At 36.0% G+C, this 25969-nt stretch overlaps 1 pseudogene; it reads left to right on the forward strand.

Moving 5' to 3' along the window:
* LOC109567073 (E3 ubiquitin-protein ligase Hakai-like) overlaps positions 1-21333 on the forward strand; it is a 40808-nt pseudogene extending 19475 nt beyond the window's left edge.
* Positions 21334-25969: the final 4636 nt, after the last annotated feature.

Here is a 25969-nt window from a genome sequence, read left to right on the forward strand (position 1 = left end):
TATAAAACTACCTTTTATGAGATAAAAAGATTACCTTTTACTCATAAGTTGCTAACAGTTTGTCACAAGTTTTGAATTTTGTCAAATGTTTTTTCTGCATCTAGTGAGATAGTCATGTTTTTGTTCGTTTAGTAATGTGAGTTGTATTTATTAATATTCAAATGTTAAACCAACTCCACATTTCTGTGATAAACGCACTTGGTTGGGGTGAAAAAAAAAAAAGTGTATCAGAGTGGAAAAAAAAGTGTTAGTTGCTCAGTCATATCTGACTCTTTGAGACCCCATGGGATGTTGCCTGCTAGGCTCCTATGTCCATGGAATTCTCCAAGCAAGAAGACTGCAGAGGGTAGCCAGTCCCTTCTCCAGGGGATCTTCCTGCTGCTGCTGCTGCTGCTGCATCGCTTCAGTCCTGTCCGACTCTGTGCGACCCCATAGATGGCAGCCCACCAGGCTTCCTGTCCCTGGGATTCTCCAGGCAAGAACACTGGAGCGGGGATCTTCCTGACCAGGATCAAACATGGGTTTCCCACATTGCAGGCAGATTCTTTACTATCTGAGCCACCCTTTTTATGTACTGTTGAATTTGATTTGCTACATTTAAAAAATAGTAACATTTCAGAGTCAGACACGACTGAGCGACTGAACTGAACTGAACTGAACATTTCAGAATAGTTTTAGATTTATTTTAAAAAGTTAGAAAGAGTACAGACTTCCTGTATACATTTACCCTGTTTTACCCTCTTGCTTCAAATAAATACCTCAGTCAAAAGGAATTTATACATATATCTTCTGCTACTAGCTCTAACACCAGTAATAGTCACATAGTTCCATCTTACCAGATGAAGGCAAGTAAGAGAATCTTACCATACAGCGGAATGCAGAGAGCCAGAAACTACACCATGTCTTTGAATCACAGGGCTGCAAATTGGCAGCCACGAGAGCCTGAATTTTCTTTAAGAAATGTTTTATTTAAATAGTACCATATTATAAACTTTTTAACAGACAGTGCAGTGTATGTGTTTTTGCATTTGCTAAAATTATCATTAGCTGCTGTACACTTAGTACATTCACATAATTATGTGATACTACCTGTGGTGTGTTACACCAATGCAACAATGGATATATTTTTGTACAGTACAATGCTAAAAATGCCATCCACTAGACTTCTTTTATCAGTTCCTTCTTTCTTAATATCGTATCAAAAATAACTGAATAGTCTACTACTCAAGGAATATTCTAATACAGCTTCTACAGACTATCCTTATAACACTGACCTCAGGCTCTCCAAAAACTCTTCCACCATTCATTTAAAGATTTTCACATGGACTTCATATGTACAATATTCTACACATTACAAATCTCTTTCATTAGACAATAGTTCCTTTCCACAGGAAAAACTTTAGGTTTTAAGCTGTTGCACCCAATCTCATTTAAGATAGGACTGAATATTTAAAAGAGAATAGTGAAAATTTCCTCATATTTGTATATGATTTCCATTTTCAAAATATTTTATGCATATTGACCTTTCTCAAGCAATTAGAATATTAAGCACCTGATAAAAGAGCAAGCAGTGTAATTGATTTCCTGCATTTGGTATTTTCATGTATATTATTTTGCAAGTTCTGAAAGTCTTTCCAGCTGATAATACTTTAACTATCTATGAAATGATTTATTTGTGTCCATCTCAGTTGCAAATTATAAGTGGATATTCTTTCATAGTTCATTGCTTTATAATAAGGAATAAGTTTGATTTTAAGAGGCATCATTAGCTATCTTATACTAGATTAAGTTGAAGCCATGTTTTCAGGAGAAAATGCTTATTTTTATTATTTGAACTGAAATTTTAATTTTCTTCACATTACCTTCATCAGTCTATTTAGAATACATATTTCCAAGAATTAGTACTATGACATAACTGCCCATTTATATCAGAAAAAATAGTTGTATATATGTGTTTATGTACACACAAATTTATGTATACACACTCATATTTGTGTGTATGTTAGAATTTAGTGATTGCAAAATTTTGAAATATCTATTTAATTATAGTTAAAGCAGACATAATTGAAAATATTATAAAGGCATTACTATCTTTCAAACTGTCTTCTTCAGTTTCTAGGTGTCTTTAGCTGAAATAATCCCTGGGTGTAAGGACTAGCTTCATTTCTGTAACTTTAATAAAACTTGATATATTTTAATAATTTAATAATAATTGAGTAAAATGTATGAACTACTTGTGTATGGCTCTTTTTACTCAGCATTTAATTCTAAAGTCATTTACCATGCTAGGTGCAACAATACTTTGTTCTTTTGAGTGATGTATGGGTACTCCATTTTAGGCTTCACCCCTTGTTGTCTATATAACCACTCATTGGTTGTTTGGGTTGCTTCCAGTTTATGGCTATTAAAATCAAGGTACTACAAAAGTATGTGTCTATGTCTTTGTATGGAAACATATTTTAATTACTTCTGGTCATACACCTAGAACTGGAATATATATGGTAGATATATTCTTAACACTTTAAGAAACTGCCAATATCTGATCCAAAACGTTTACATCCATTTAGATTCTTATCAGCAGTGCTATGAGTCCCAGCTATTTCACAAGATACTCTTGTTAACAGTTGGAAGGTTCAGTCTTTAATTTTATTTTCTTTAATTTTTGTTACTCTATTAGAGATATGGTGATGTTTTGCTGTTCTTTTAATTTACATTTCTTTAAATAATACTATTTTCATGTATCTTTTATGAGTATGTATTTCATGTATCTATCTCTAGGTCTATTTGTTCAAATTAAATTTTAATTGTGATTATCACATTTGTCAGCTGTGTGTTTTTTTTCTTTCATTTGAAGTATTTTGCTAGATATTTTTTAAAAATGTTGTCTCCTAATCTGTGTTTGTGTGTGTGTGTGCACACGCAACCACTCAGTTGCTCAGTTGTGTCTGAATCTTTGTGACCCTATGGACTGCATTTCATGGAATTTTCTGGGCAAGAATTTTGGAGTGGGTTACCATTTCCTCCTCCAGGAGATCTTCCCTACCCAGGGATCCAAACTGCGTCTCCTGTGTCTCCTTGCATTGACAGGCTGATTCTTTACCACTGAGCCACCGGGGAAACCCAATCTGTAATTGAGTCTTCTTTCCCATTTTGGGCTTCCCCTGTGGTTCAACTGGTAAAGAATCTGCCTGCAATGCAGGAGACCTGGGTTCAACCCCTGGGTTGGAAAGTACCCTGGAGAAGGGAAAGGCTACCCACTCCAGTCTTCTAGCCTGAAGAATTCCATAGACTGTACAGTCCATGGAGTTGCAAAGAGTTGGACAGGACTGAGCACCTTTCACTTTCACTTTCATTTTCTTAATGGTGAATATTGAAAATCAAACTTTTTTATGTTTTATAAAGCAAAGTGGGTTTTTCTTCTTTCATTGTACTGCCTGTCATCCTATTACAATAGTGTTGCCTAACATAAGGTAAATATCTCTTCTTATATTTTTTTACTAGAAGTTTAATAACTTTCTTACATCTAGACTAGTGATTGCCAACCTTAACACTGTTAATATTCGACTGAACAATGCTTTGTCCTGTACTCCATTTTATTCATTGTATGCTTAGTAACTCTGCTATTAGCATCGCCTAGCTTTAAAAACCAAATATATGATTTTAATTCATTTTAAAGCTCTTTAATATTCTGTTATATGATAGTACTGCAGTATGTTATTTTAAGCATTCCAAAATTCATGTCTGCAGAGTTGAATATATAAAATGAAACTGTATATTTCATATTTTGATAGTTATCTCAAAATGACACCTACACTTTTGCTACTCATTTCAAATGTCACAGAATAAGAAATTTTCCTCATTATTAGCAAAAAAATTATTCCACACTAATAGACACTAATATTGAATGATAACATGGTATTTGTTCTGTCATTCATTCATTTTACAAAAGTTTATTTATATACTCAATATATGTGAATATATAAACTATGTATTTTCCCCCAAACAGTAGATGAGCTATGGTAAATATATGATGAATATGCATAGAGTTTGCATAGAGGTGGGAAATATGTGTTTATATAGAAATAAATGTTCACATGTTTTACCCTTCAGCTATTGCCAACAGAGCAAATTTTGTATTAACTAAAAATATTGAATTATTTGATGCCAAAATATTTGTATCTTAGATTATTTTATTCTTACCAACTAAAAAAGGAAAGCAAAACAACCCAGCAGTCACAAAAACAATGACAATTACAGAAGTAACACTGGAAGAACCATATAGCAGAGCTGACAAAATACAAATAGTTTTCAGATGAATTCAGTTATTAAATCTTTCTCTAGCTTGTCAGTATGTATAAAATATCTTCACATATCAAATTTTACTCCAGGAAAAAAGGAACCCTCATAACCTATTGGTGGGAATGTAAACTGTACAACCACTATGGAGAACAGTATGGAGATTTCTTTAAAAACTAGGAATAAAACTAACATATGATCAAGCAATCCCACTTGTGGGCAGATAGCTTGAGAAAAACATAATTCAAAAATACACATAGACCCCAATGTTCATGCAGGACTGTTTACAATAGCCAAATATGGAAACAACTTAAATGTCCATCAAGGAATGGATATAGAAGATGTGGTATATTACTCTGCCATAAAAAAAAAAAAAAGAAATAATGCCAGTTGCAGCAACCTGGCTGGACTAGAAATTAAGTCAGAGAAAGACAAATTATTACATGATATCACAAATATGAAGTCAAAAAATGGTAAAAATGAACTAATTTACAAAACAGAAATGGAGTCACAGATGTAGAAAACAAATTTATTAAAGTCAAAAAAGAGGGGAGGAATAAATTAGGAGATTGGGATTAACATATACACACTACTATATATAAAATAGATAACCAGCAAGGACCTAATGTATAACACAGGGGACTCTACCCAGTGCTCTGTGGTGATCTATATGGGATAGTGAAAGTGAAAGTCGCTCAGTTATGTCCACCTATTCGTGGCTCCATGGACTGTGGCCTGCCAGGGCATTGCAGGTGGATTCTTTACTAGCTGAGCCACCAGGGAAGCCCAAGAATACGGGAGTGGGTAGCCTATCCCTTCTCCAAGGGATCTTCCTGATCAAGGAATCAAACCAGGGTCTCCTGCATTGCAGGTGGATTCTTTGCTAGCTGAGATACCAGGGAAGACCTATATGGGAAATGAATCTAAAAAACAATGAATATATGTATATGTATAACAGATTCATTTCACTGTATACCTGAAACTAACATAACATTGCAAATCGACTATATTCCAATATATCAGATAAAATAAAAAATAAATTTTCATAGAGAACATGATGGCGGAGTAGGTGGACATGGAGTACATCTCTCAGCATGGATACATCAGGAATACATCTTCAGACACAGAAGTGCATGCAGAACATCGGCTGACAGTGGACAGGCATACCAGATCAGAAGAAAAGAATATATAAAACCATGCACAACTTGAGATTAAGCCCTGAGACTTTGGAGTCAGAGCATTGACTCCAAGACCCTAGACTACCAGAGAACTAATCTTAGGGAGTATCAAATAGTGAGAACTCACACAAAGGAACCCCTTTCAAGACCTGGCACCACCAAACCACCAGTAACACCCTGTGCAGGATACCTCATCTAAACAACAAACAAAACAAAAATACAAACCCAATCATCAGCAGACTGGATTACCACCTCACTCAGCCTTGCTCATAACAGGAAAAGCAAACAAACAAACAAAAGCTCAGCACAAATCTCACCCTATCTGAAGCTTACACAAACCATGGACAAAACCTAGGAGAGCAGAAACCAAAAGGAAGAAAGAATTCAAGCTTGAAACCTGGGAAAGGGATACCTCAAACACAATAAGTTACAAAAAATAATGAAAAGGCAGAGAAATACTAAACAAATGAAGGAACAAACTAGAAATACAGAAGTCCAAATAAATGAAGAGGAAATTGCAAAACTACCTGGAAAAGAATTCAGAATAATGATAGTAAAGATGATCATAAACCTTGAAAACAAAATGGATAAAATGCAAGAATCAATTAACAAAGACCTAGAAGAATTAAAGAATAAACATGCAGAGACAAACAACACAATTGCTGAAATTAAAAATACTCTAGAAAAAATCAATAGCAGAATATCTGAAGCAGAATGAATCAGTGAGCTGGAAGATAAAATGGTGGAAATAACTTCTGAAGAGCAGAATCAAGTAAAAAGAATGAAAAGAACTGAGGATAGTCTCAGAGACCTCTCGGATAATATCAAAGGCACCAACATTTGAATTACAAGGGTCCCTCGCTAAGAGTCCGACAGGACTGAGCGGCTTCACTTTCACTTTTCACTTTCATGCATTGGAGAAGGAAATGGCAACCCACTCCAGTGTTCTTGCCTGGAGAATCCCAGGGATGGGGGAGCTTGGTGGGCTGCCGTCTGTGGGGTCACGTAGAGTCGGACACGACTGAGGCAACTTAGCAGCAGCAGAAGAAGAAGAGGAAAAGAAAGAGTACAAGAAAATATTTGAAGAGAATATAGTTGAAAATTTCCCCAGCATGGAAAAGGAAATAGTCAATCAAGTCCAAGAGGCACAAAGAATCCCATACAGGATAAACCCAAGGAGAAACATGCCAAGACACATACTAATCAAACTAATGAAGACTAAACACAAAGAAAGAGCATGAAAAGCAGCGAGGAAGAAGCAACAAGTAACATACAAGGGAAACCCCATATGCTTAACAGCTGATCTTTCAGCAGAATCTCTGCAGGCCAGAAGGGAATGGCAGGATATATTTAAAGCACTGAAAAGGAAAAATGTACAACCAAGATTACAGTACACAGCAAGGATCTCATTCAAAATTGATGGAGAACTAAAAAGGTTTTCAGACAAGCAAAAATTAAGAGAATTCAGTGTCACCAAACCAGCTTTACAACAAATGTTAAAGGGACTTATATAGTCAAAAAATATAAGAGAAGAAAAAAGGTCTACAAAATCAACCCCAAATAAGAAAATGGCAATAGGAACATACATATTAAAAATTACTTTAAATGTAAATGGATTAAATACTCCAACCAAAAGACACAGACTGGCTGAATGGATAAAAAAATAAGACCCATATATATGCTCTCTACAAGAAACGCACTTCAGACCTCAAGACACATATAGACTGAAAGTGAGAGGATGGAAAAACATATTCCATGCAAATGGGAAGCAAAAGAAAGCTGGAGTAGCAATCCTTATAGCAGGAAAAATAGACCTTAAAATAAAGAAAATTGTGAGAGATAAGGAAGGACACAACATAACGATCAAGGGGTCAGTCCAAGAGGAAGACATAACAATTGTAAATGTCTACGCACCCAACATAGGAGCACCTCAATACATAAGACAAACACTAACAGACATAAAAGGTGAAATTGACAGTAACACAATAATAGTAGGAGACTTTAACACTCCACTCAAACCATTGGAAAGATCATCAAAACAAAATTAATAAGGAAACAGAAGTGTTAAATGATACATTAGATGAGATGGATCTCATTGATGTTTTCAGGACATGTCATCCAAATGCAGAGGAATACACCTTCTTCTCAAGTGCGCATGGAACATTCTCCAGGATAGACCACATCTTGGGTCACATATCAAACTTCAGTGAATTTAAGAAAATTGAAATTGTATCAAGCATCTTCTCCAACCACAATGCTATGAGACTAGATATCAATTACAAGAAAGAAACTGTAAGAAACATAAACACATGGAGATTAAACAACACGTTTCTAAAAAAACAACAGGTCCCTGAAGAAGTCAGAAATCAAAACATTTCTAGAAACAAATGACCATGAAAACACGACAACTCAAAACCTATGGGATGCAGCAAAAGAAATTCTAAAAGGGAAGTTTATAGCAGTACAATCCTACCTCAAGAAACAAGAAAAACATCGAATAGAAAACCTAACTTTACACCTAAAACAATTGGGAAAAGAGAAAAAAAAAACAAAAAAAACAATGCTAATAGAAGGAAACAAATCATAAAGATCTGAGCAGAAGTGAAAGAAACAATAGTAAAGATTAATAAAACTAAAAGCTGGCTCTTTGAGAAGATAAACAAAACTGACAAGCCTTTAGCCAGGCTCATCAAGAAAATAAGAAAGAAGAATTAAATCAACAAAATTAGAAATGAAAAAGGAGAGGTTACAACAGATAATGCAGAAATACAAATGATTATGAGACTGTTATGAACAACTATATGGCAATAAAATGGATAACCTGGAAGATATGGACAGATTCTTAGAAAAGTTCAATAGAAGAAATAGAAATTAGGAACAACTCAATTACAAGCACTGAAATTGAAGTTGTGGTCAAAAATCTCCCCCAAAAATGAAAGCCCAGGACCAGATGGCTTCATAGGAGAATTCTATCAAACGTGCCTGTCCTTCTAAAACTCTTTCAAAAAACTGCAGGGGAAGGAACACTTCCAAACTCATTCTATGAGGCCACAGTCACCCTGATACCAAAACCAGACAAAGACAACACAAAAAAGGAAAACTACAGGCCAGTATTATTGATGAGCCTAGATGCACAAATCCTCAACAAAATTTTAGTCAACAGAATTGAGCAACACATCAAAAACCTCACACACCAAGATCAAGTTGGGTTTATTCCAGGAATGCAAGGATTCTTCACTATATGCAAATCAATCAATGTGATACACCATATTAACAACTTGAAAGATAAAAACTATATGATAATCTCAATAGATGCAGAAAAAGCCTTTGAAAAAATTCAGGACCCATTTATGATTAAAACTCTTCAAAAAATGGACATAGAAGGAACCTACCTCACCATAGTAAAGGCCATATGTGATAAGCCTACCGCAAACATTATTCTCAATGGTGAGAAGCTAAAAGCATCCTCCCTAAGATCAGGAATAAGACAAGGATGTCAAATTTCACCACTATTATTCAACATAGTTCTGGAAGTCCTAGATACAGCAATCAGAGAAGAAAAAGTAACAAAGGGAATCCAGATCAGGAAAGAAGAAGTAAAGCTCTCACCGTTTGCAGATGATATGATACTGTACATAGAAAACCCCAAAGATAATATCAGAAAATTACTAGAGCTAATCAGTGAATTTAGCAAACTTGCAGGATACAAAATCAATACAGAGAAATGACTTGCATTTCTATATACTAACAATGAAAAATCAGAAAGAGAAATTAACAAATCAATCCTATACACCATTGCAACAAAAAGAATTAGATGTCTAGGAATAAACTTACCTAAGGAGATGAAAGAACTCTACACAGAAAATTATAAGACACCAATGAAAGAAATCAAAGACAACATAAACAGACTGAGAGATATTCCATGTTCCTGAGTAGGAAGAATCAGTATTGTGAAAATGACTATACTACCAAATGCAATCTACAGATTCAGTGCAATCCCTATCATATTACCAATGTCACTTTTCATACAACTAGAACAAAAAATTTCACAATTCACATGGAAACACAAAAGATTGCAAATAGCCAAAACAGCCTTGAAAAAAAAAAGAATGGAGCTGGAGGAATCAACCTTCCTGACTTCACATTATACTACAAAGCTACAGTCATCAAGACAGTATGGTACTGGCACAAAAACAGAAATATAGACCAATGGAACAAGATAGAAAGCCCAGAAATAAACCCATGCACCTATGGGTACCTTATTTTTGACAAAGAAGGCAAGAATATACAATGGGGCAAAGAGAGCCTCTTCAATAAATGGTGCTGGGAAAACTGGACAGCTACATGTAAAAGAATGAAATTAGAACACTTCCTAATACCATACACAAAGATAAACTCAAAATAGATTAAAGACCTAAATGTAAGACCAGAAACTATAAAACTCTTAGAGGAAAACATAAGCAGAACACTCAATGACATAAATCAAAGCAAGATCCTCTATGACCCACCTCCTAGAGTAACAGAAATAAAAACAAAAGTAAACACGTGAGACCTGTTTAAACTTAAAAGCTTTTGTACAGCAAAGAAAACTATAAGTAGGGTGAAAAGACAACCCTCAGAATGAGAGAAAATAATAGCAAATGAAACAACTGACAAAGGATTAATTTCCAAAATATACAAGCAGCTCACACAACTCAATGCCAGAAAAACAAACAACCCAATCAAAAATCAGGAAAAACACCTAAACAGAGATCTCTCCAAAGAAAACATGCAGATGGCTAACAAACACAAGAAAAGATGCTCAACGTTGCTCATTATTGGAGAAAAGCAAATCAAAACCACAATGAGATATTACCTCACAATGGTCAGAATGGCCATCATCAAAATGTCTACAAACAATAAATGCTGAAGAGGGTGTTGCACACTTGTGGGAATGTAAATTGATTTAGCCACTATGGAAGACAGTATGGATATTCCTTAAAAACACAGGAATAAAACCACCATATGATCCAGCAATCCCACTCCTAGGCATATTCCCTGAGGAAACCAGGGTTGAAAATGATACATGTATCCCATTGTTCATTGCTGCACTATTTACAATGACTAAAACATGGAAGCAACCTAGATGTCCATTGACAAATGAATGGATAAAGAAGTTGTGATACATATACACAGTGGAATATTGCATAGCCATAAAAAGGAATGCATTTGAGTCAGTTCTGATGAGGTGGATGAACCTAGAACCTACAATACAGTGTGGAATGAGTCAGAAAGAGAAAGATAAATATTGTATTCTAATACATATATATGGAATCTAGAAAAATGGTACTGAAGAATTTATTTACAGGGCAGCAATGGAGAAACAGACATAAAGAATAGACTTATGAACATGGGGAGAGGGGAGGAGATGGTGAGATGTATAGAAAAGGTAACATGGAAACTTACATTAACATATGTAAAATAGATAGCAATGAGAATTTTCTGTATGGCTCAGGAAACTCAAACAGGGGCCCTGTATCAATTGAGAGGGGTTGATGGGGTGGGAGATGGGAGGGAGGTTAAAAAGGGAGGGGATATATGTATACCTATGGCTGATTCATCTTGAGATTTGACAGAAAACAACAAAATTCTGTAAAGCAATTATCCTTCAATAAAAAATTAATTAAAAAATAAAATTTTATTCCAAGATAGTTAGAGAAAGCCAACACCAACGTTCCACATTTTGATATTGTAAAAACACTAATCAAATGATCATTTAGTATATTCCAAATGAATAAAGATGTTTTAATTTTTAATTATTAAGGATAATTTAAGAAGACCTGGAGGAAAAATGATATTTTTGTAGTTTGTGACTTTATTAAGATAGAACAAACAAAATGCTGCCATACTGTGTAAATCGTTATATTTAACTGGCAAAAATTTTATAATTTAAAAAATCAGGGTTTAAAATTTTATAGATTTTTGAAACTAATATTAGTAAACTATATGTTTCCAGACACTGTATATAAATTTCTAATAAGTATGTGGTTAAAAAGATATTTTCATTAGATAAATTTAGAGAAAGGTGTTTTTGATGTATCATCATAATCTACAAATTATACTCTGTCCCCAGAAAAGTTTTAACTGTTTGAAATACAGATAACTAATGTTTTTGAGTTAATAATGTGGAATATGTCATCAGAAAATAAAAACCTAAGATCCACAAAATGTATTTTTTATTAATAAATTATTTTTCTGATGAGACCCCAATACTGTAACCACTAGCATATTTGATACTTAAATGAAGTAGAATTACATTTAAATTTATCAATCAGTGTATCCACATTTCAAGTGCTCAATCACTGAATATGGCCAGTGACTATCATATTGGACAGTATGGTAGACTATTTCCATCATTGCTGAAGAAATATTAAGCAATACATTGGGAGAGATTATTTTTGAAAGTACCTGCTGAAACCCCAAAGATGCTACATTAACATATTTCTTTTCAGTTACTACCATGTGGACAATCTGAATTCTCTGCTCCAGTTTCCTCCTCCAGAAAATAACCCTACTAAGATTTCCTGTCTCCCAGGGTTCACATGAGGGTTAAATGTGTAATGCAGGTAAAGTGTCAAGTGTACTTATGTGGTATATGTAAGTGCTATTGTGGAAATAAAGAGTTACCCTTATTCTGTGAAGAACCATGGAACACTTTGTTTCTTAATTGTCACAATTTAAAAATCCTTCCTACTTCCCAGGTACATTGTCATGTTGATGAGAATTCTTTCTTTCAGCCTGCCTCTAAGCTAAACTACTATGCCAACCCATTTGCTTTCCTTAGACACAACACACACACACACACACACCCCCACAGTGGGAGCAAGCCCAGTGTTCAACTTCTGTCAATTCATCCTTTTGCCATTTTACTAGTCATGGTGTCCACATGAGCCACAATAAGCCCCCAAACAAGGCTGAGCCTATAATTTGTCTTCCAAATGAGGTTAAAGTGAGCATAAATATTGTTTTATAGTACAACCTTGAAGTGGAAATTATCCGAAGCAATGTGGTCAATTAGGGTTATTCTGAGTAATCCTTTTAGCCCCAGAAGAGGCAGAGTAGAACCTGAAGTCCTTGACCTATAGCTTTCTCTGTAGTGCCCTAAATGAAAATTCCCACCTTACCATTTGATCCTACATCCCTGGACACTGACACTCCAATTTCATAGATGATGAACATGGCATTTACTCAAAAGCAGGGTGAAGGTAGAGTAGGTTTAATAGGGTGAAGTTGCTATTCATTTTCTCTCTAGCTTTCTCTCATCACTTAAGTTTTTCTTTTTCTTCTCTTTTCTTGCTTCAAATTTCCTCAGTACTATAATGAAGTGAAAAATGTACAGCCATTGACACTTTAATCGTTATCAAAATATACAGAAGGATTAAGTGACTTACTGTATATTATCCTCTAATCACTGTTTACTCTATGATTCTCAAGGGCCCAGAAAGAGCCCCACAGTCTGTATGTAGAAGTATCTACCTGATTTGCCTTGATTTAAAGGAACGTGACCTTACTGTTTTCTGCATAAGCAGGGATGAAACAGCATCTCTCGACACTAGTTCCACATCTCTAGACACTGGACACCATTTCCTGCTTGCCAAGATTTCCACGGCTTATATAAAGCACATATTTACCCCTTCTTGCAGCATCTTCTACTACACTCTAGCCTCTGGGTGCTTACATTTCAGCAGTTCTTTGTGCTGTGATAGTCACATACCAGTACTATTTTCTGTGGTTTTCTATTGACTCAGCTGCATGCAATTTTCTTAATTATCACCATCACTTCCCATTGTTTATTTCTCTTTATATTTCTCCACAAATAAATATCATTAACATACACATTATATACCTTTATATCCAGAAATGAGAAGTGAAATGTTTAACCTTGTCATGATTTACTTTCCAACTGGAGAGCTGTTAATAATGTCAGATTACATAAAACCCTGTTAACATAATGTGATTGGGCATTAATCTATATCAAAGCAATCTTTTTGTAGTAATTTCCCAAATAACTGATTGTTGTGTGCACAGATCTTCCCCAGGTACATAAAAAAACTTTGAAATATATCTTGACCGACCACTCATTACCTCCTTCAGTGATGAAAACTCATCATATTAAAGACAAATTTCACATTATGCAGTTTTATTAAAAGGTAGTATGTTTTTCACTACTCTATTCTTATATGTCTTCACACAAATTATCATGTATCAGTAACGACAGAATTTAAGGAGGCCACATTTCATTTTAATTAATGTCACCATTACCACAGTGACACCTGCATAAAAATATACAAATGATCTATAATGACTTATTTTTTAAACAATGTAATTATTGAATACTTACTATGTGTTCTACACTATGCTATGTTTAACCTTTGCATATTTGTTTATCATATGTAATAGAAATTAGTGAGTCTTCATTCTTCATAGCTGGGTTACACAGATAACTACCTTCACTTGTAGAATATTTTATTTTCATAATGATGAATATACCCTGCTAGGTCATAATTGTGTTATTTCTGACTGCTAATGTTTAAGCTGAATTAAATCTACTTTCATTGAACATCTTGAGTATAAATCCTATATGCTCATAAAAATGAACTGTAATCTATATCAGATAATGATCATTTTAGAGGTGCAATTTTAAATGATCTGAAAATTTTGGTGTCTTATTGCTTCCAGAATGGGCTACATTATTTGACTTATTGTTCTTTTCCAGGGAATAAGCTGGAATGTTAGGCACAAACTCCATGATATTATAAAAAACTTATTGGGGAAGAACAGGAGCTTGTGTTCAAGGAAGCAACATTTGGCTTGTATGAATTGGATGAAATATTTTTATTTTATTTTTGTAGGTTTGGTAATTTACACACTAATTTTCAAAGTCCCTCATGGTTTTTCATTCAAAGGCTTCAGTTCAGTTCATTTCAGCCGCTCATTCATGTCTGACTTTGCAGCCCCATGCACTGAAGCATGCTAGGCTTCCTTGTCCTTCACCAACTCCCAGAGTTTACTCAAATTCATGTATATTGAGTTGGTGATGTCATCCAACCATCTCATGTTCTGTTGTCCCTTCTGCTCCTGCCTTCAATCTTACTCAGCATCAGGGTCTTTTCAAATGAGTGTTATTTGCATCAGGTGGCCAAAATATTGGAGTTTCAGCTTCAGCATCAGTCCTTCCAATGAATATTCACGACTGATTTCTTTAGGATGGACTGGTTGGTTCACTTTGTTGTCCAAGGGCCTCTCAAGAGTCTTCTCCAATACCACAGTTCAAAACCATCAATTCTTCAGGGCTCAGCTATCTTTATACTTCAACTCTCACATCCATCCATCAGTCAGTTCAGTTGCTCAGTCAAGTCCGACTCTTTGTGACCCCATAAACTGCAAAACGCCAGGCCTCCCTGTCCATCACCAACTCCCAGAGTTCACTCAAACTCACGTCCATCGAGTTGGTGATGCCATCCAGCCATCTTATCCTCTGCCGTCCCTTTCTCCTCCTGCCCCCAATCCCTCCCAGCATCAGGGTCTTTTCCAATGAGTCAACTCTTCGCATGAAGTGGCCAAAGTACTGGAGTTTCAGCTTTAGCATCATTCTTTCCAAAGAAATCCCAGGGCTGATCTCCTTCAGAATGGACTGGTTGGATCTCCTTGCAGTCCAAGGGACTCTCAAGAGTCTTCTCCAACACCACAGTTCAAAAGCATCAATTCTTCGGTGCTCAGCTTTCTTCACAGTCCAACTGTCACATCCATACATGACCACAGGAAAAACCATACCCTTGACTAGATGGACCTTTGTTGGCAAAGTAATGCCTCTGCTTTTCAATATGCTGTCTAGTTTGGTCATAACTTTCCTTCCAAGGAGTAAGTGTCTTTTAATTTCATGGCTGCAATCACCATCTGCAGTGACTTTGGAGCCCAGAAAAATAAAGTCTGACACTGTTTCCACTGTTTCCCTATCTATTTGCCATGAAGTGATGGGACCGAATGCCATGATCTTTGTTTTCTGAATGTTGAGCTTTAAGCCAACTTTTTCACTCTCCTCTTCACTTTCATCAAGAGGCTTTTTAGATCCTCTTCTCTTTCTGCCATAAGGGTGGTGTCATCTGCATATCTGAGGTTATTGATATTTCTCCTGGCAATCTTGATTCCAGCTTTTGTTTCTTCCAGCCCAGCATTTCTCATGATGTCCTCTGCATATAAGTTAAATAAACAGAGTGACAATATACAGCCTTGATGTACTCCTTTTCCTATTTGGAGCCAGTCTGTTCCATGTCCAGTTCTAATTGTTGCTTCCTGAACTACATACAGGTTTCTCAAAAGGCAGATGAGGTGGTCTGCTAGTCCCATCTCTTTCAGAATTTTCCACAGTTTATTGTGATCCACACAGTCAAAGGCTTTGGCATAGTCAATAAAGCAGAAGTAGATATTTTTTTCTGGAACTCTCTTGCTTTTTTGATGATCCGGCAGATGTTGGCAATTTGATCTCTGGTTCCTCTGCCTTTTCTAAAACCAGCTTGAAGATTTGGAAGTTCATGGTTCACACATTGCTGAAGTCTGGCTTGGAGAATTTTGAACATTACTTTACTAGTGTGTGAGATGAGTGCAATTGTGCAGTAGTTTGAGCATTCTTTGGCATTGCCTTTCTTTGGGATTGCAATAAAAACTGACCTTTTCCAGTCCTGTGGCCACTGCTGAGTTTTCCAAATTTGCTGGCATATTGAGTTCAGTACTTTCACAGCATCATCTTTTAAGATTTGAAATAGCTCAACTGGGATTCCATCACCTCCACTAGCTTTGTTCGTACTGATGCTTTCTAAGGCCCACTTGACTTCATATTACAGGATGTCTGGCTCTAGATGAGTGATCACACCATCGTGATTATTTGGGTCGTGAAGATATTATTTGTACAGTTCTTCTGTGTATTCTTGCCACATGAATACATCCATGTCACATCCATCCATGACTACTGGAAAAACTCATGTTACATGAGTCTATCCATCCATGACTACTGGAAAAGCAATAGCTTTGACTAGACAGACCATAAAATAATGTCTCTGCTTTTTAACATGCTGTCTAGGTTGGTCAAAACTTTTCTTTCGAGGAGCTGCTGCTGCTGCTAAGTCGCTACAGTCGTATCCAGCTCTGTGGCCCCATAAACGGCAGCCCACCAGGCTCCCCCGTCCCTGGGATTCTCTAGGCAAGAACACTGGAGTGGGTTGCATTTCCTTCTCCAATGCATGAAAGTGAAGTCTCACAGTTATGTCTGACTCTTAGCAACCCAATGGACTGCAGGCAGCAGGCTCCTCCATCCTTGGGATTTTCCAGGCAAGAGTACTGCAGTGGGTTGCCATTGCCTTCTCCACCTCCAAGGAGCAACTGTCTTTTAATTTCATGGCTTCAGTCACTATCTGCAGTGATTTTGGAGCCCCAAAAGTAAAGTCTGCCACTGTTTCCACAGTCTCCCCATCTATTTGCCATGAAGTGATGGGATCAGGTGCCATTATCTTAGTTTTTTGAATGGCTTTGAAGGCATCTTTACCACTGAGCAACCTGTGAAGACCTGTATATGTATGCGTGTGTATATTTGATTTTTTTTTTAATGTTGAATTTTTTCCTGGATACATCATTATGTATACCAAAATTCATTAGAATTATTTGGCAGTTTGTTAGTGTTTCTCCATTTAAAAATATGTAATTTTCTTAGATTGACTTTAACTTGTAATGTAACATTTTATTTATCTTTTTTTTTTCTATTCTGATTCCTTTCTTATTCTTTGTTGTTTTTCTGAAAATAAAACTAATTAAATGTAAACCATATAGGTTCACATATTTTTATACTTAAATTTTTCATCATTTATTATAATACAACTGATTCTTTAGATATATCTGTTCAAGAGGAATGAACACAGAATACACCTTTTTAAAATATTCATGAACCCACTGTTACTTAGGTTACCATTCTTTCATAGAAGTTACTTTCTCATTAGTTTTGCAAAATATTCCCTGTAAACTTTCAGAAGCTCATATTTTTCAAAGTTCTGTGCCTCAAACTATCTTTGTTTCTTTGTGTTTTGTTTTTCTTTTTTATTGGTTCTCAGTTTTCTTGTATCTAAAACAGATGATAAAATGACAAATTATATTATAGACAGAAAATGAATTTTTAAGTTTTTTAATAAAGGCTGATCAACAGTTTAAACTTCTGACAAATATGACTATGTTCTTCAACATCTGCAGAAAGTGTCAGGAAATTCAAAGTTTGTAAACACTTTTCTACATGGCATATTCAAAAATTCACAAGCACATATGATCATTAGTTTTTTACACATTAAATAACATTAACAGTAGAAAGTTAAAAAAAAAAAATGGTAGCTATTGAAATCTATCTAGAGGTTCCCAGGTGGTACCATGGTAAAAATCTACCCACCAGTACAAGAGACACAAGACATGGGTTCAATCCCTGGGTTTGGGAAGATCCCCTGGAGTAGGAAATGGCAAACCACTCTGGTATTCTTGCCTGGAAAATTCCATGGAAAGAAAAACCTTGCAGGCTACAGTTCAGGGGGTCACAGTTGCAAAGGGTCACAATAGCAAAGAGACATGACTAAGTGAGCACAAGCACAAACAAGCACAATGAAGTCTATAACCAGAACCAGGCTAGGTGGATAAGGAAAACTTTTGCCCTGAATTTGTTTTGCTCAACAGTATGATTTGATTTCTGAACAACTGACTGAAATATTGTATGTGTATATATATATATATCAAAGTTTATCCATACATTGTCTTAAATGTATCCGGTTCCAGAAGAGCCTTTCTTCAGGAGAACCTTACTTTGTGCCACCAAACCTTGTTTTGCCCAATGTTTTTGTTGCATCATTTGTCTATTTAAACCTGGTTTTCCTTAAAAGCCAGTTTTTGTTTTCTGTTTAAGATGCTTCCCAAACTTAACCTATTTGCTAAATGATTTTAAATGAAGGAAATTATTTGAAAATTATGTAATATTTTAATATTCTGCTATTGCTTCAAAAAACCACTCTGCTCTCACATGCATGTGAAACCACATGCTTTCACATACTTTATTTCTTTATATAGATAAATAAAAGCCTAAAGGCAGGCCCTAGCACTAGCAAGAAAGTTGGGTATAAATGGCGGCCCACATACCATATGTCCAGATACTTAAAAGTTAAAATCCAGTTAACAGATTGTTAAGTAAAGTATATTCTATCCTTCTGCCTTGACAAATATATCTTCATAAAGTCCTGGAAATCCAGGATTGAATTTTAAAATATTGGGCTTCTTATACTTCCAGAATAAAGTATGATATTATGTAGAGAGCCAACCTGCATGCAGCCCACATTCTGTTTCCATCCATGGGTCCCTTCTGCACTGTGAGAAGCTCAGAACATATGCAGGTGGGCTAGTTGCCCATAAGACCAAGTTTTGTTCATATACCCTGAAAACAAATTGAGTTAGCCACTATGTCTCTGAACAGACCTGGGGTAAATGTCCATGCAAACTCTGGTATTGGTCTTAGAACCATTTGAATTTAGAACTTCACTCTCAAGTATCCCGTGTATGACCTCCAAAAGTAGAGGCATGGGCTCTAAGTGGAAACTTTCCCTTGGCCAACGGGGAGTGGTATGGGTAGAAATGGAATCTAGGTTGCAAAACATGGGACTGATGCAGATGACCTTTCTCCATGCTGAAGACAGTGGTGCATTGATGAAGTTTTTGTCTCCAAGTGCACTAGTGAAAAATCCCAGATGCAATGAAACAGAAATGCTCACAGACTGATTTAAGGTGATTAGAACATATTACTTCTCAAACTAAATTGAAGTTCACAAAGAGAAGCAAGAGGAAAGATACTAAGAGGATAAACACACTTAGGGAAAGGTACTTATTGGTGGAAGAATCTTACTATCTGAATCCTGAGATATGCAATGGTCATACTCCTTCTCAGTCTCTCTCTTCCCCTCTTTCTTTTGGCCTCTCTTTTACTATCTCTTCCTCAACAGCTTCTCCAAATATGGCTTGGGTATAAGAATGAGAATTAAAATTTGAACAAATGGATTCCAACAGAAGCATGACTGGGCCAGTGACACACACATCTTTTACTACAATGATGCACAAAAATAAGTAAAATATGCTTTACCAACATCTGTAACTTGCCAATTTTTTGAGCTGAGCTGGTGGCCAAAATAGAACTGTACTAAGTGTAATCAAACTCATGTCCATTGAGTCAGTGATGCCATCCAAACATCTCATCCTCTGTCGTCCCCTTTTTCTCCTGCCTTCGATCTGTCCCGGCATCAGGGTCTTCTCCAAGGAGTCAGTTCTTTTCATCAGGTGGCCAAAGTATTGAAGTTTCAGCTTCAGCATCAGTCCTTCCAGTGAATATTCAGGACTAATTTCCTTTAGGATGGACTGGTTGGATCTCCTTGCAGTCCAAGGGACTCTCAAGAGTCTTCTACAACACCACAGTTAAATTCATCAATTCTTCAGTGCTCAGCTTTCTCTGTGGTCCAATTCTCATATCCATACATGACTACTGGAAAAACCATAGCTTTGACTAGACGGACATTTGCTGGCAAAGTAATGTTTCTGCTTTTTAATAAACTGTCTAGGTTGGTCATAACTTTTCTTCTAAGGAGAAAGTGTCTTTTAATTTCATGGCTGCAGTCACCACCTGCAGTGATTTTGGAGCCCCCCAAAATAAAGTCTGTCACTGTTTCCACTGTTTCCCCATCTATTTCCCATGAAGTGATGGGACCAGATGCCATGAGCTTGGTTTTCTGAATGTTGAATTTTAAGTGAAATTTTTCACTCTCCTTTTTCACTTTCATCAAGAGGCTCTTTAGTTCTTCTTTGCTTTCTGCCATAAGGGTGGTGTCATCTGTGTATCTGAGGTTATTGATATTTCTCCTGGAAATCCTGAATCTTGGAGGATGAAAATGTCCATCCTCCTCCTATTGCCCCACCACCAGTTGAAATCCCTGATCATTTTATAATGACACCAGACAAGTACCACATGAGCCATATTCTATCAAAGCAACACACCATGATGCCAGCACCTCCTTTGCAACATGTGCCGCACGAGAACTATAATCAGCCACACAAAGATATTCATGCTCCTCCAGCAGATCTGTCCCACTTCTACCTTGCTCAGTCAGGAAATCTTTCCTAACTGAACAAGGATTTAATATTCAACAAAATTCAACAGCAACTTAATAATTCTCCTGATTCAGGATGACTCAAATTCAGTTGCTAAAGAACAACCATCTCCTGCCCTAGCATCTGCTCACCATCATCCTGAATATCAGGGTCAACCAACGGTCTCACACTCTTATCATATTATGCCTTCACAGCAACAATATGTACTACCCTGACCTCCTCAACCACCAACAAACCATTCAGTGCCACAGCCTCCCTAAGCCATAGGTACTCCTCACTTGATGTGTAGCTGAGTTCCACCTCCACCAATGACCTCTGCTCCACTACCAATTACCCCTCCCCTGGGCATATCATTGCCCAGATGCCATCTTATATAAATCATCCTCCAGGTCCTCCCCCACCTCCACATGGAGGTCCTCCTATTACTGTACCTCCTCCTCACTGTTATAACCCTCACTCTTCACTCCAGTTCACTGAAGATCCAGGAACCCTGAGCCTTCTGTTTATACAACCAAGGGGAATGAGCCCTGGTATGTAGCCTGTACCAAGAGGGCCACCTCATCCTCTACAAATGCAGGGTCCTCCTTCTCAAACCCCACTTTCTGAACTACATCATCCCTATCAGTCAAGATATGAATCATATTACCAATAATAATAGTATTCTGAACTGAAGGTATGATGAGGTAGCAAAACTTATATATAGTTATCTTTTAATTAAGCCTTGACTGGGGAAGGAGAACACCTCTTACTGAGGTGGCTAAAAACATTTAGGGTCTTGTCTCTTGAAATGGTTTTAAATCTTGACTTAGGGTTGATATCAAGTACTATACTGCAGTGTGGATAAGTAGCTCAGTTGAGCACAGCTATATTTTAACATCTTTGTTCTCCTATTGTGGTAAATTGACCCACAGGTGACCATTTGTAAAAATTTTGAAAAAAAAATTTTCCATTGTTCTACTTTCAAAGGTAAACTCAATGTTTAATTTTTCTTCTGAAACATTTTCTTAATTTGTATAAAAAGATTAAATTTCAGTATGGCTGTAAAAGGCTATTTTTATGTGAATTTAAGTGCAGTCACATATTTTTTAAACCATGTGTTTTACCACTCATTTTTCAGAGATACAATAAAATCCTCAAAGTAAAAATATAAAAAGAAAACAAACAAAATAAAGCATCCTATAAGTGCATCTATGCTGCTAAATTGCTTCAGTCGTGTCCGACTCTGTACAACTCCATAGACGGCAGCCCACCAGGCTCCCCCATTCCTGGGATTCTCTAGGCAAGAATACTGAAGTGGGTTGCCATTTCCTTCTTCAATGCATGAAAGTGAAAAGTGAAAGGGAAGTCGCTCAGTCGTGTCCGACTCTTAGCGACCGCATGGACTGCAGCCTACCAGGCTCCTCGATCCATGGGATTTTCCAGGCAAGAGTACTGGAGTGGGGTGCCATTGCCTTCTCCAGTGTGCATCTATATATGTGGGCAAATAGATTACTTATTATCTCTGTTTAATTTTTCTTATTACTCTTGTCATTTTTTATGTTGTTTCTATCAAAATTGAGCATTTCCAAATAGTACGCAATGTCACATCATGTCTTAGGGTTTCCACCTCCTTCTTAGAATAAAAACTGTTTTTCAAATGTTTTTAATGATAAAATCCTTCATTTTTTCATATGACATTTTAAAATGTTATATATCAGGCATCACAAATGATGATGGAATAGAATTAAAAATGCTACAAAGTTATAAGATTGTTCTCCCTTACTTTTTAATCTGTCAATCACTTGCTTTACTATCCCTCTCTCTCTTTTTGATCTGAAAGTCTATTGTCTTAACAAAACACAAATTACACTAAGGCAGACAACAAAACACAGGTATTCATTAACATACTTGACTTTTTTTTTTTTTTTTCAGTTATTTGAAATGCTCCATTGGGGAAGTACAAATTAAAAAAACAAAGTAGAGGAAGATATCAAACTTAGCTCTGTCACTATGCTTTAGCAAAGGTCAAATTTCCACGTATGAGATGTTTTAAAGAAAAGAATCAAGGTAGATTTTTAATGAAATATGTTTAATATTCCTTTTATCAATCAAAAGGAATGAAGAGAATTTTATCTTTAGTTCATCAGTGACAAGCACTTCTACGCATTTCCACAGTTGCAATATAATTCACGACATGCTTTTATTCTAAATACTTATCAGAATCTATTAAACATCATTTCTTTCAACTTTACCTTTCAACTAGAAGTGAACAAATAACTTTTGAATATTTAGCAGTTTCTATTTTCCAAAAGATCCTCGTTAATCCACGTTTAGCTAAAGCTCTTCATGCAATGAATGTCTGTTATTCAGAACTATATGCCCAGCAACAAAATGCTCCATTAACTTCTTGTATTTTTTTTCTTCAATAAGCAAATTTTAGCAAAGTTCATAGGGTTCTAAAATTCTTTACAATAAAATCTTAAACAATTAATTGTTCACAATAATTTACATGAGTTATTTTTCACTTACGTTCTTATTTGTATTAATTTATACCTAGATACAGGCTTCCCTGATGGCTCAGTTGCTTAGAATGTGCTTGAAATGCAAGAGACCCAGGTTTGATCTCTGGGTTGGGAAGATTCATTGGAGAAGAAAATGACAACCCACTCCAATATTCTGGCCTGGAGAATTTCATGGACAGAGGAGTCTGGAGGGCTACAGTCCTTGGGATTACAAGTGTCAGACACAATTGAGTGATTTAACATATCTAGATACACTCACATGAAAATAAGATATTATTTATTTTTCAGTATGGTAGAAAATGGCAATATCAAAATCATTAGTATAATTCGAATCAGTTCAATACCAGATGTTATTATACTCTATTTTGTTTCTTTTCTTTTGATATTTTTGAAGTAGACAATTAAACTAAATCTACCCCACATTTCATAGTACATCATTGTCTTTGGTCTGTGAAAGCCTAATCTTTGCTTTGTTGGAAGAGTGTATGTCAGCGGTACTGGGGATAGTGTTGGGAACAAAACCCTCATATTCCCTGGCCACACTCTAATGGTGGAGGCAGAAAAATGAAGATAGGTTTTTAATTTATGTCAGTAATAAGTGCTACAGAGAAAAATAAGCAAGAGAAGTGATTAAAAATGCTGGGACAAGGCAAAAGTGGAGTCTTGTCTGAAAATGATTCCCTGATAAGTCAATACATGTAAGAAGAGTGTACAACTCATAAGGATATGAGCATTAAAAATAAGTAATAATAATAATAATATCAATAGCTTTAAAAAAGATAAACTGATGTCTAGGAATAATTCCTGTGCAGCTGATGCATCAATGATAGAGTGTTAGAAGATTAAACCATAGAAATGTGGGTGGGAAAACCATATTGAAATATTAGACCAGTTAAGTGCTTTGGCTTTCACTCTCTTTGTAATGGGAAAGTTTGCATGGATTCAAGCAGAGAAGAGACATGATCTGACCTTGGTCTTTTGGTAGATCCTTGTGTTGTGGTTGCATTGCAAAAATCACACTAAAGGGAGGGAAGGAGAGAAACAAGGACACCATTTGGATGCATTCACTAAATTCCAGGGGTTGTATTGTGAAATCTGAACCAGGATTATAGGAATAGAAGAGGAGTTTTGGAGGTATTAAATACATGGATCCTGGCCTCAGAGGACCTGGGTTCTAAACCCAATTTATAAACACAGTGTTAAGATATTATAAAAGTTACATAGTCTCTTCTAGTTTCAGGATCCTCATCTATAAATGAAGTTTGTGTATGTAAAAATAAGTAATTGACATAAAGTATAATACTCAATAGAATTAAGTTAAATAATGTATTACATTTTTAAATATTCAATATGGATAGGAGGCAGGATGGAATGAATGAGAAAATGAACTGAGGTGGATATACTCAAAACCACTGACTTGTATACTTTTAAATGAATGAATTTTATAGCATGTGAATTATCACTTGATAATAAAATAATAGAAAATAAATGAGTTTCTGGTCTTACGTTTAGATCTTTAATCCATTTTGAGTTTATTTTTGTGTATGGTGTTAGAAAGTGGTCTAGTTTCATTCTTTTACAAGTGGTTGACCAGATTTCCCAGCACCACTTGTTAAAGAGATTGTCTTTAATCCATTGTATATTCTTGCCTCCTTTGTCAAAGATAAGGTGTCCATATGTGCATGGATTTATCTCTGGGCTTTCTATTTTATTCCATTGATCTATATTTCTGTCTTTGTGCCAGTACCATACTGTCTTGATAACTGTGGCTTTGTAGTAGAGCCTGAAGTCAGGTAGGTTGATTCCTCCAGTTCCATTCTTCTTTCTCAAGATCGCTTTGGCTATTCGAGGTTTTTTGTATTTCCATACAAATTGTGAAATTATTTGTTCTAGCTCTGTGGAGAGCTAGAGAGCTAAACGTAAGACCAGAAACTATAAAACTCCTAGAGGAGAACATAGGCAAAACACTCTCCGACATACATCACAGCAGGATCCTCTATGACCCATCTCCCAGAATATTGGAAATAAAAGCAAAAATAAACAAATGGGACCTAATTAACCTTAAAACCTTCTGCACATCAAAGGAAACTATTAGCAAGGTGAAAAGACAGCCTTCAGAATGGGAGAAAATAATTGCGAATGAAGCAACTGACAAACAACTAATCTCAAAAATATACAAGCAACTCCTACAGCTCAACTCCAGAAAAATAAACGACCCAATCAAAAAATGGGCCAAAGAACTAAATAGACATTTCTCCAAAGAAGACATACAGATGGCTAACAAACACATGAAAAGATGCTCAACATCACTCATTATCAGAGAAATGCAAATCAAAACCACTATGAGGTACCATTTCACACCAGTCAGAATGGCTGGGATCCAAAAGTCTACAAATAATAAATGCTGGAGAGGGTGTGGAGAAAAGGGAACCCTCTTACACTGTTGGTGGGAATGCAAACTAGTACAGCCACTATGGAGAACAGTGTGGAGATTCCTTAAAAAACTGGAAATAGAACTGCCTTATGATCCAGCAATCCCACTGCTGGGCATACACACTGAGGAAACCAGAAGGGAAAGAGACACGTGTACCCCAATGTTCATCACAGCACTGTTTATAATAGCCAGGACATGGAAGCAACCTAGATGTCCATCAGCAGATGAATGGATAAGAAAGCAGTGGTACATATACACAATGGAGTATTACTCAGCCATTAAAAAGAATACATTTGAATCAGTTCTAATGAGGTGGATGAAACTGGAGCCTATTATACAGAGTGAAGTAAGCC

This window comes from Bos indicus, chromosome 12, assembly GCF_029378745.1.
Source record: "Bos indicus isolate NIAB-ARS_2022 breed Sahiwal x Tharparkar chromosome 12, NIAB-ARS_B.indTharparkar_mat_pri_1.0, whole genome shotgun sequence".
NCBI lineage: Eukaryota > Metazoa > Chordata > Mammalia > Artiodactyla > Bovidae > Bos > Bos indicus.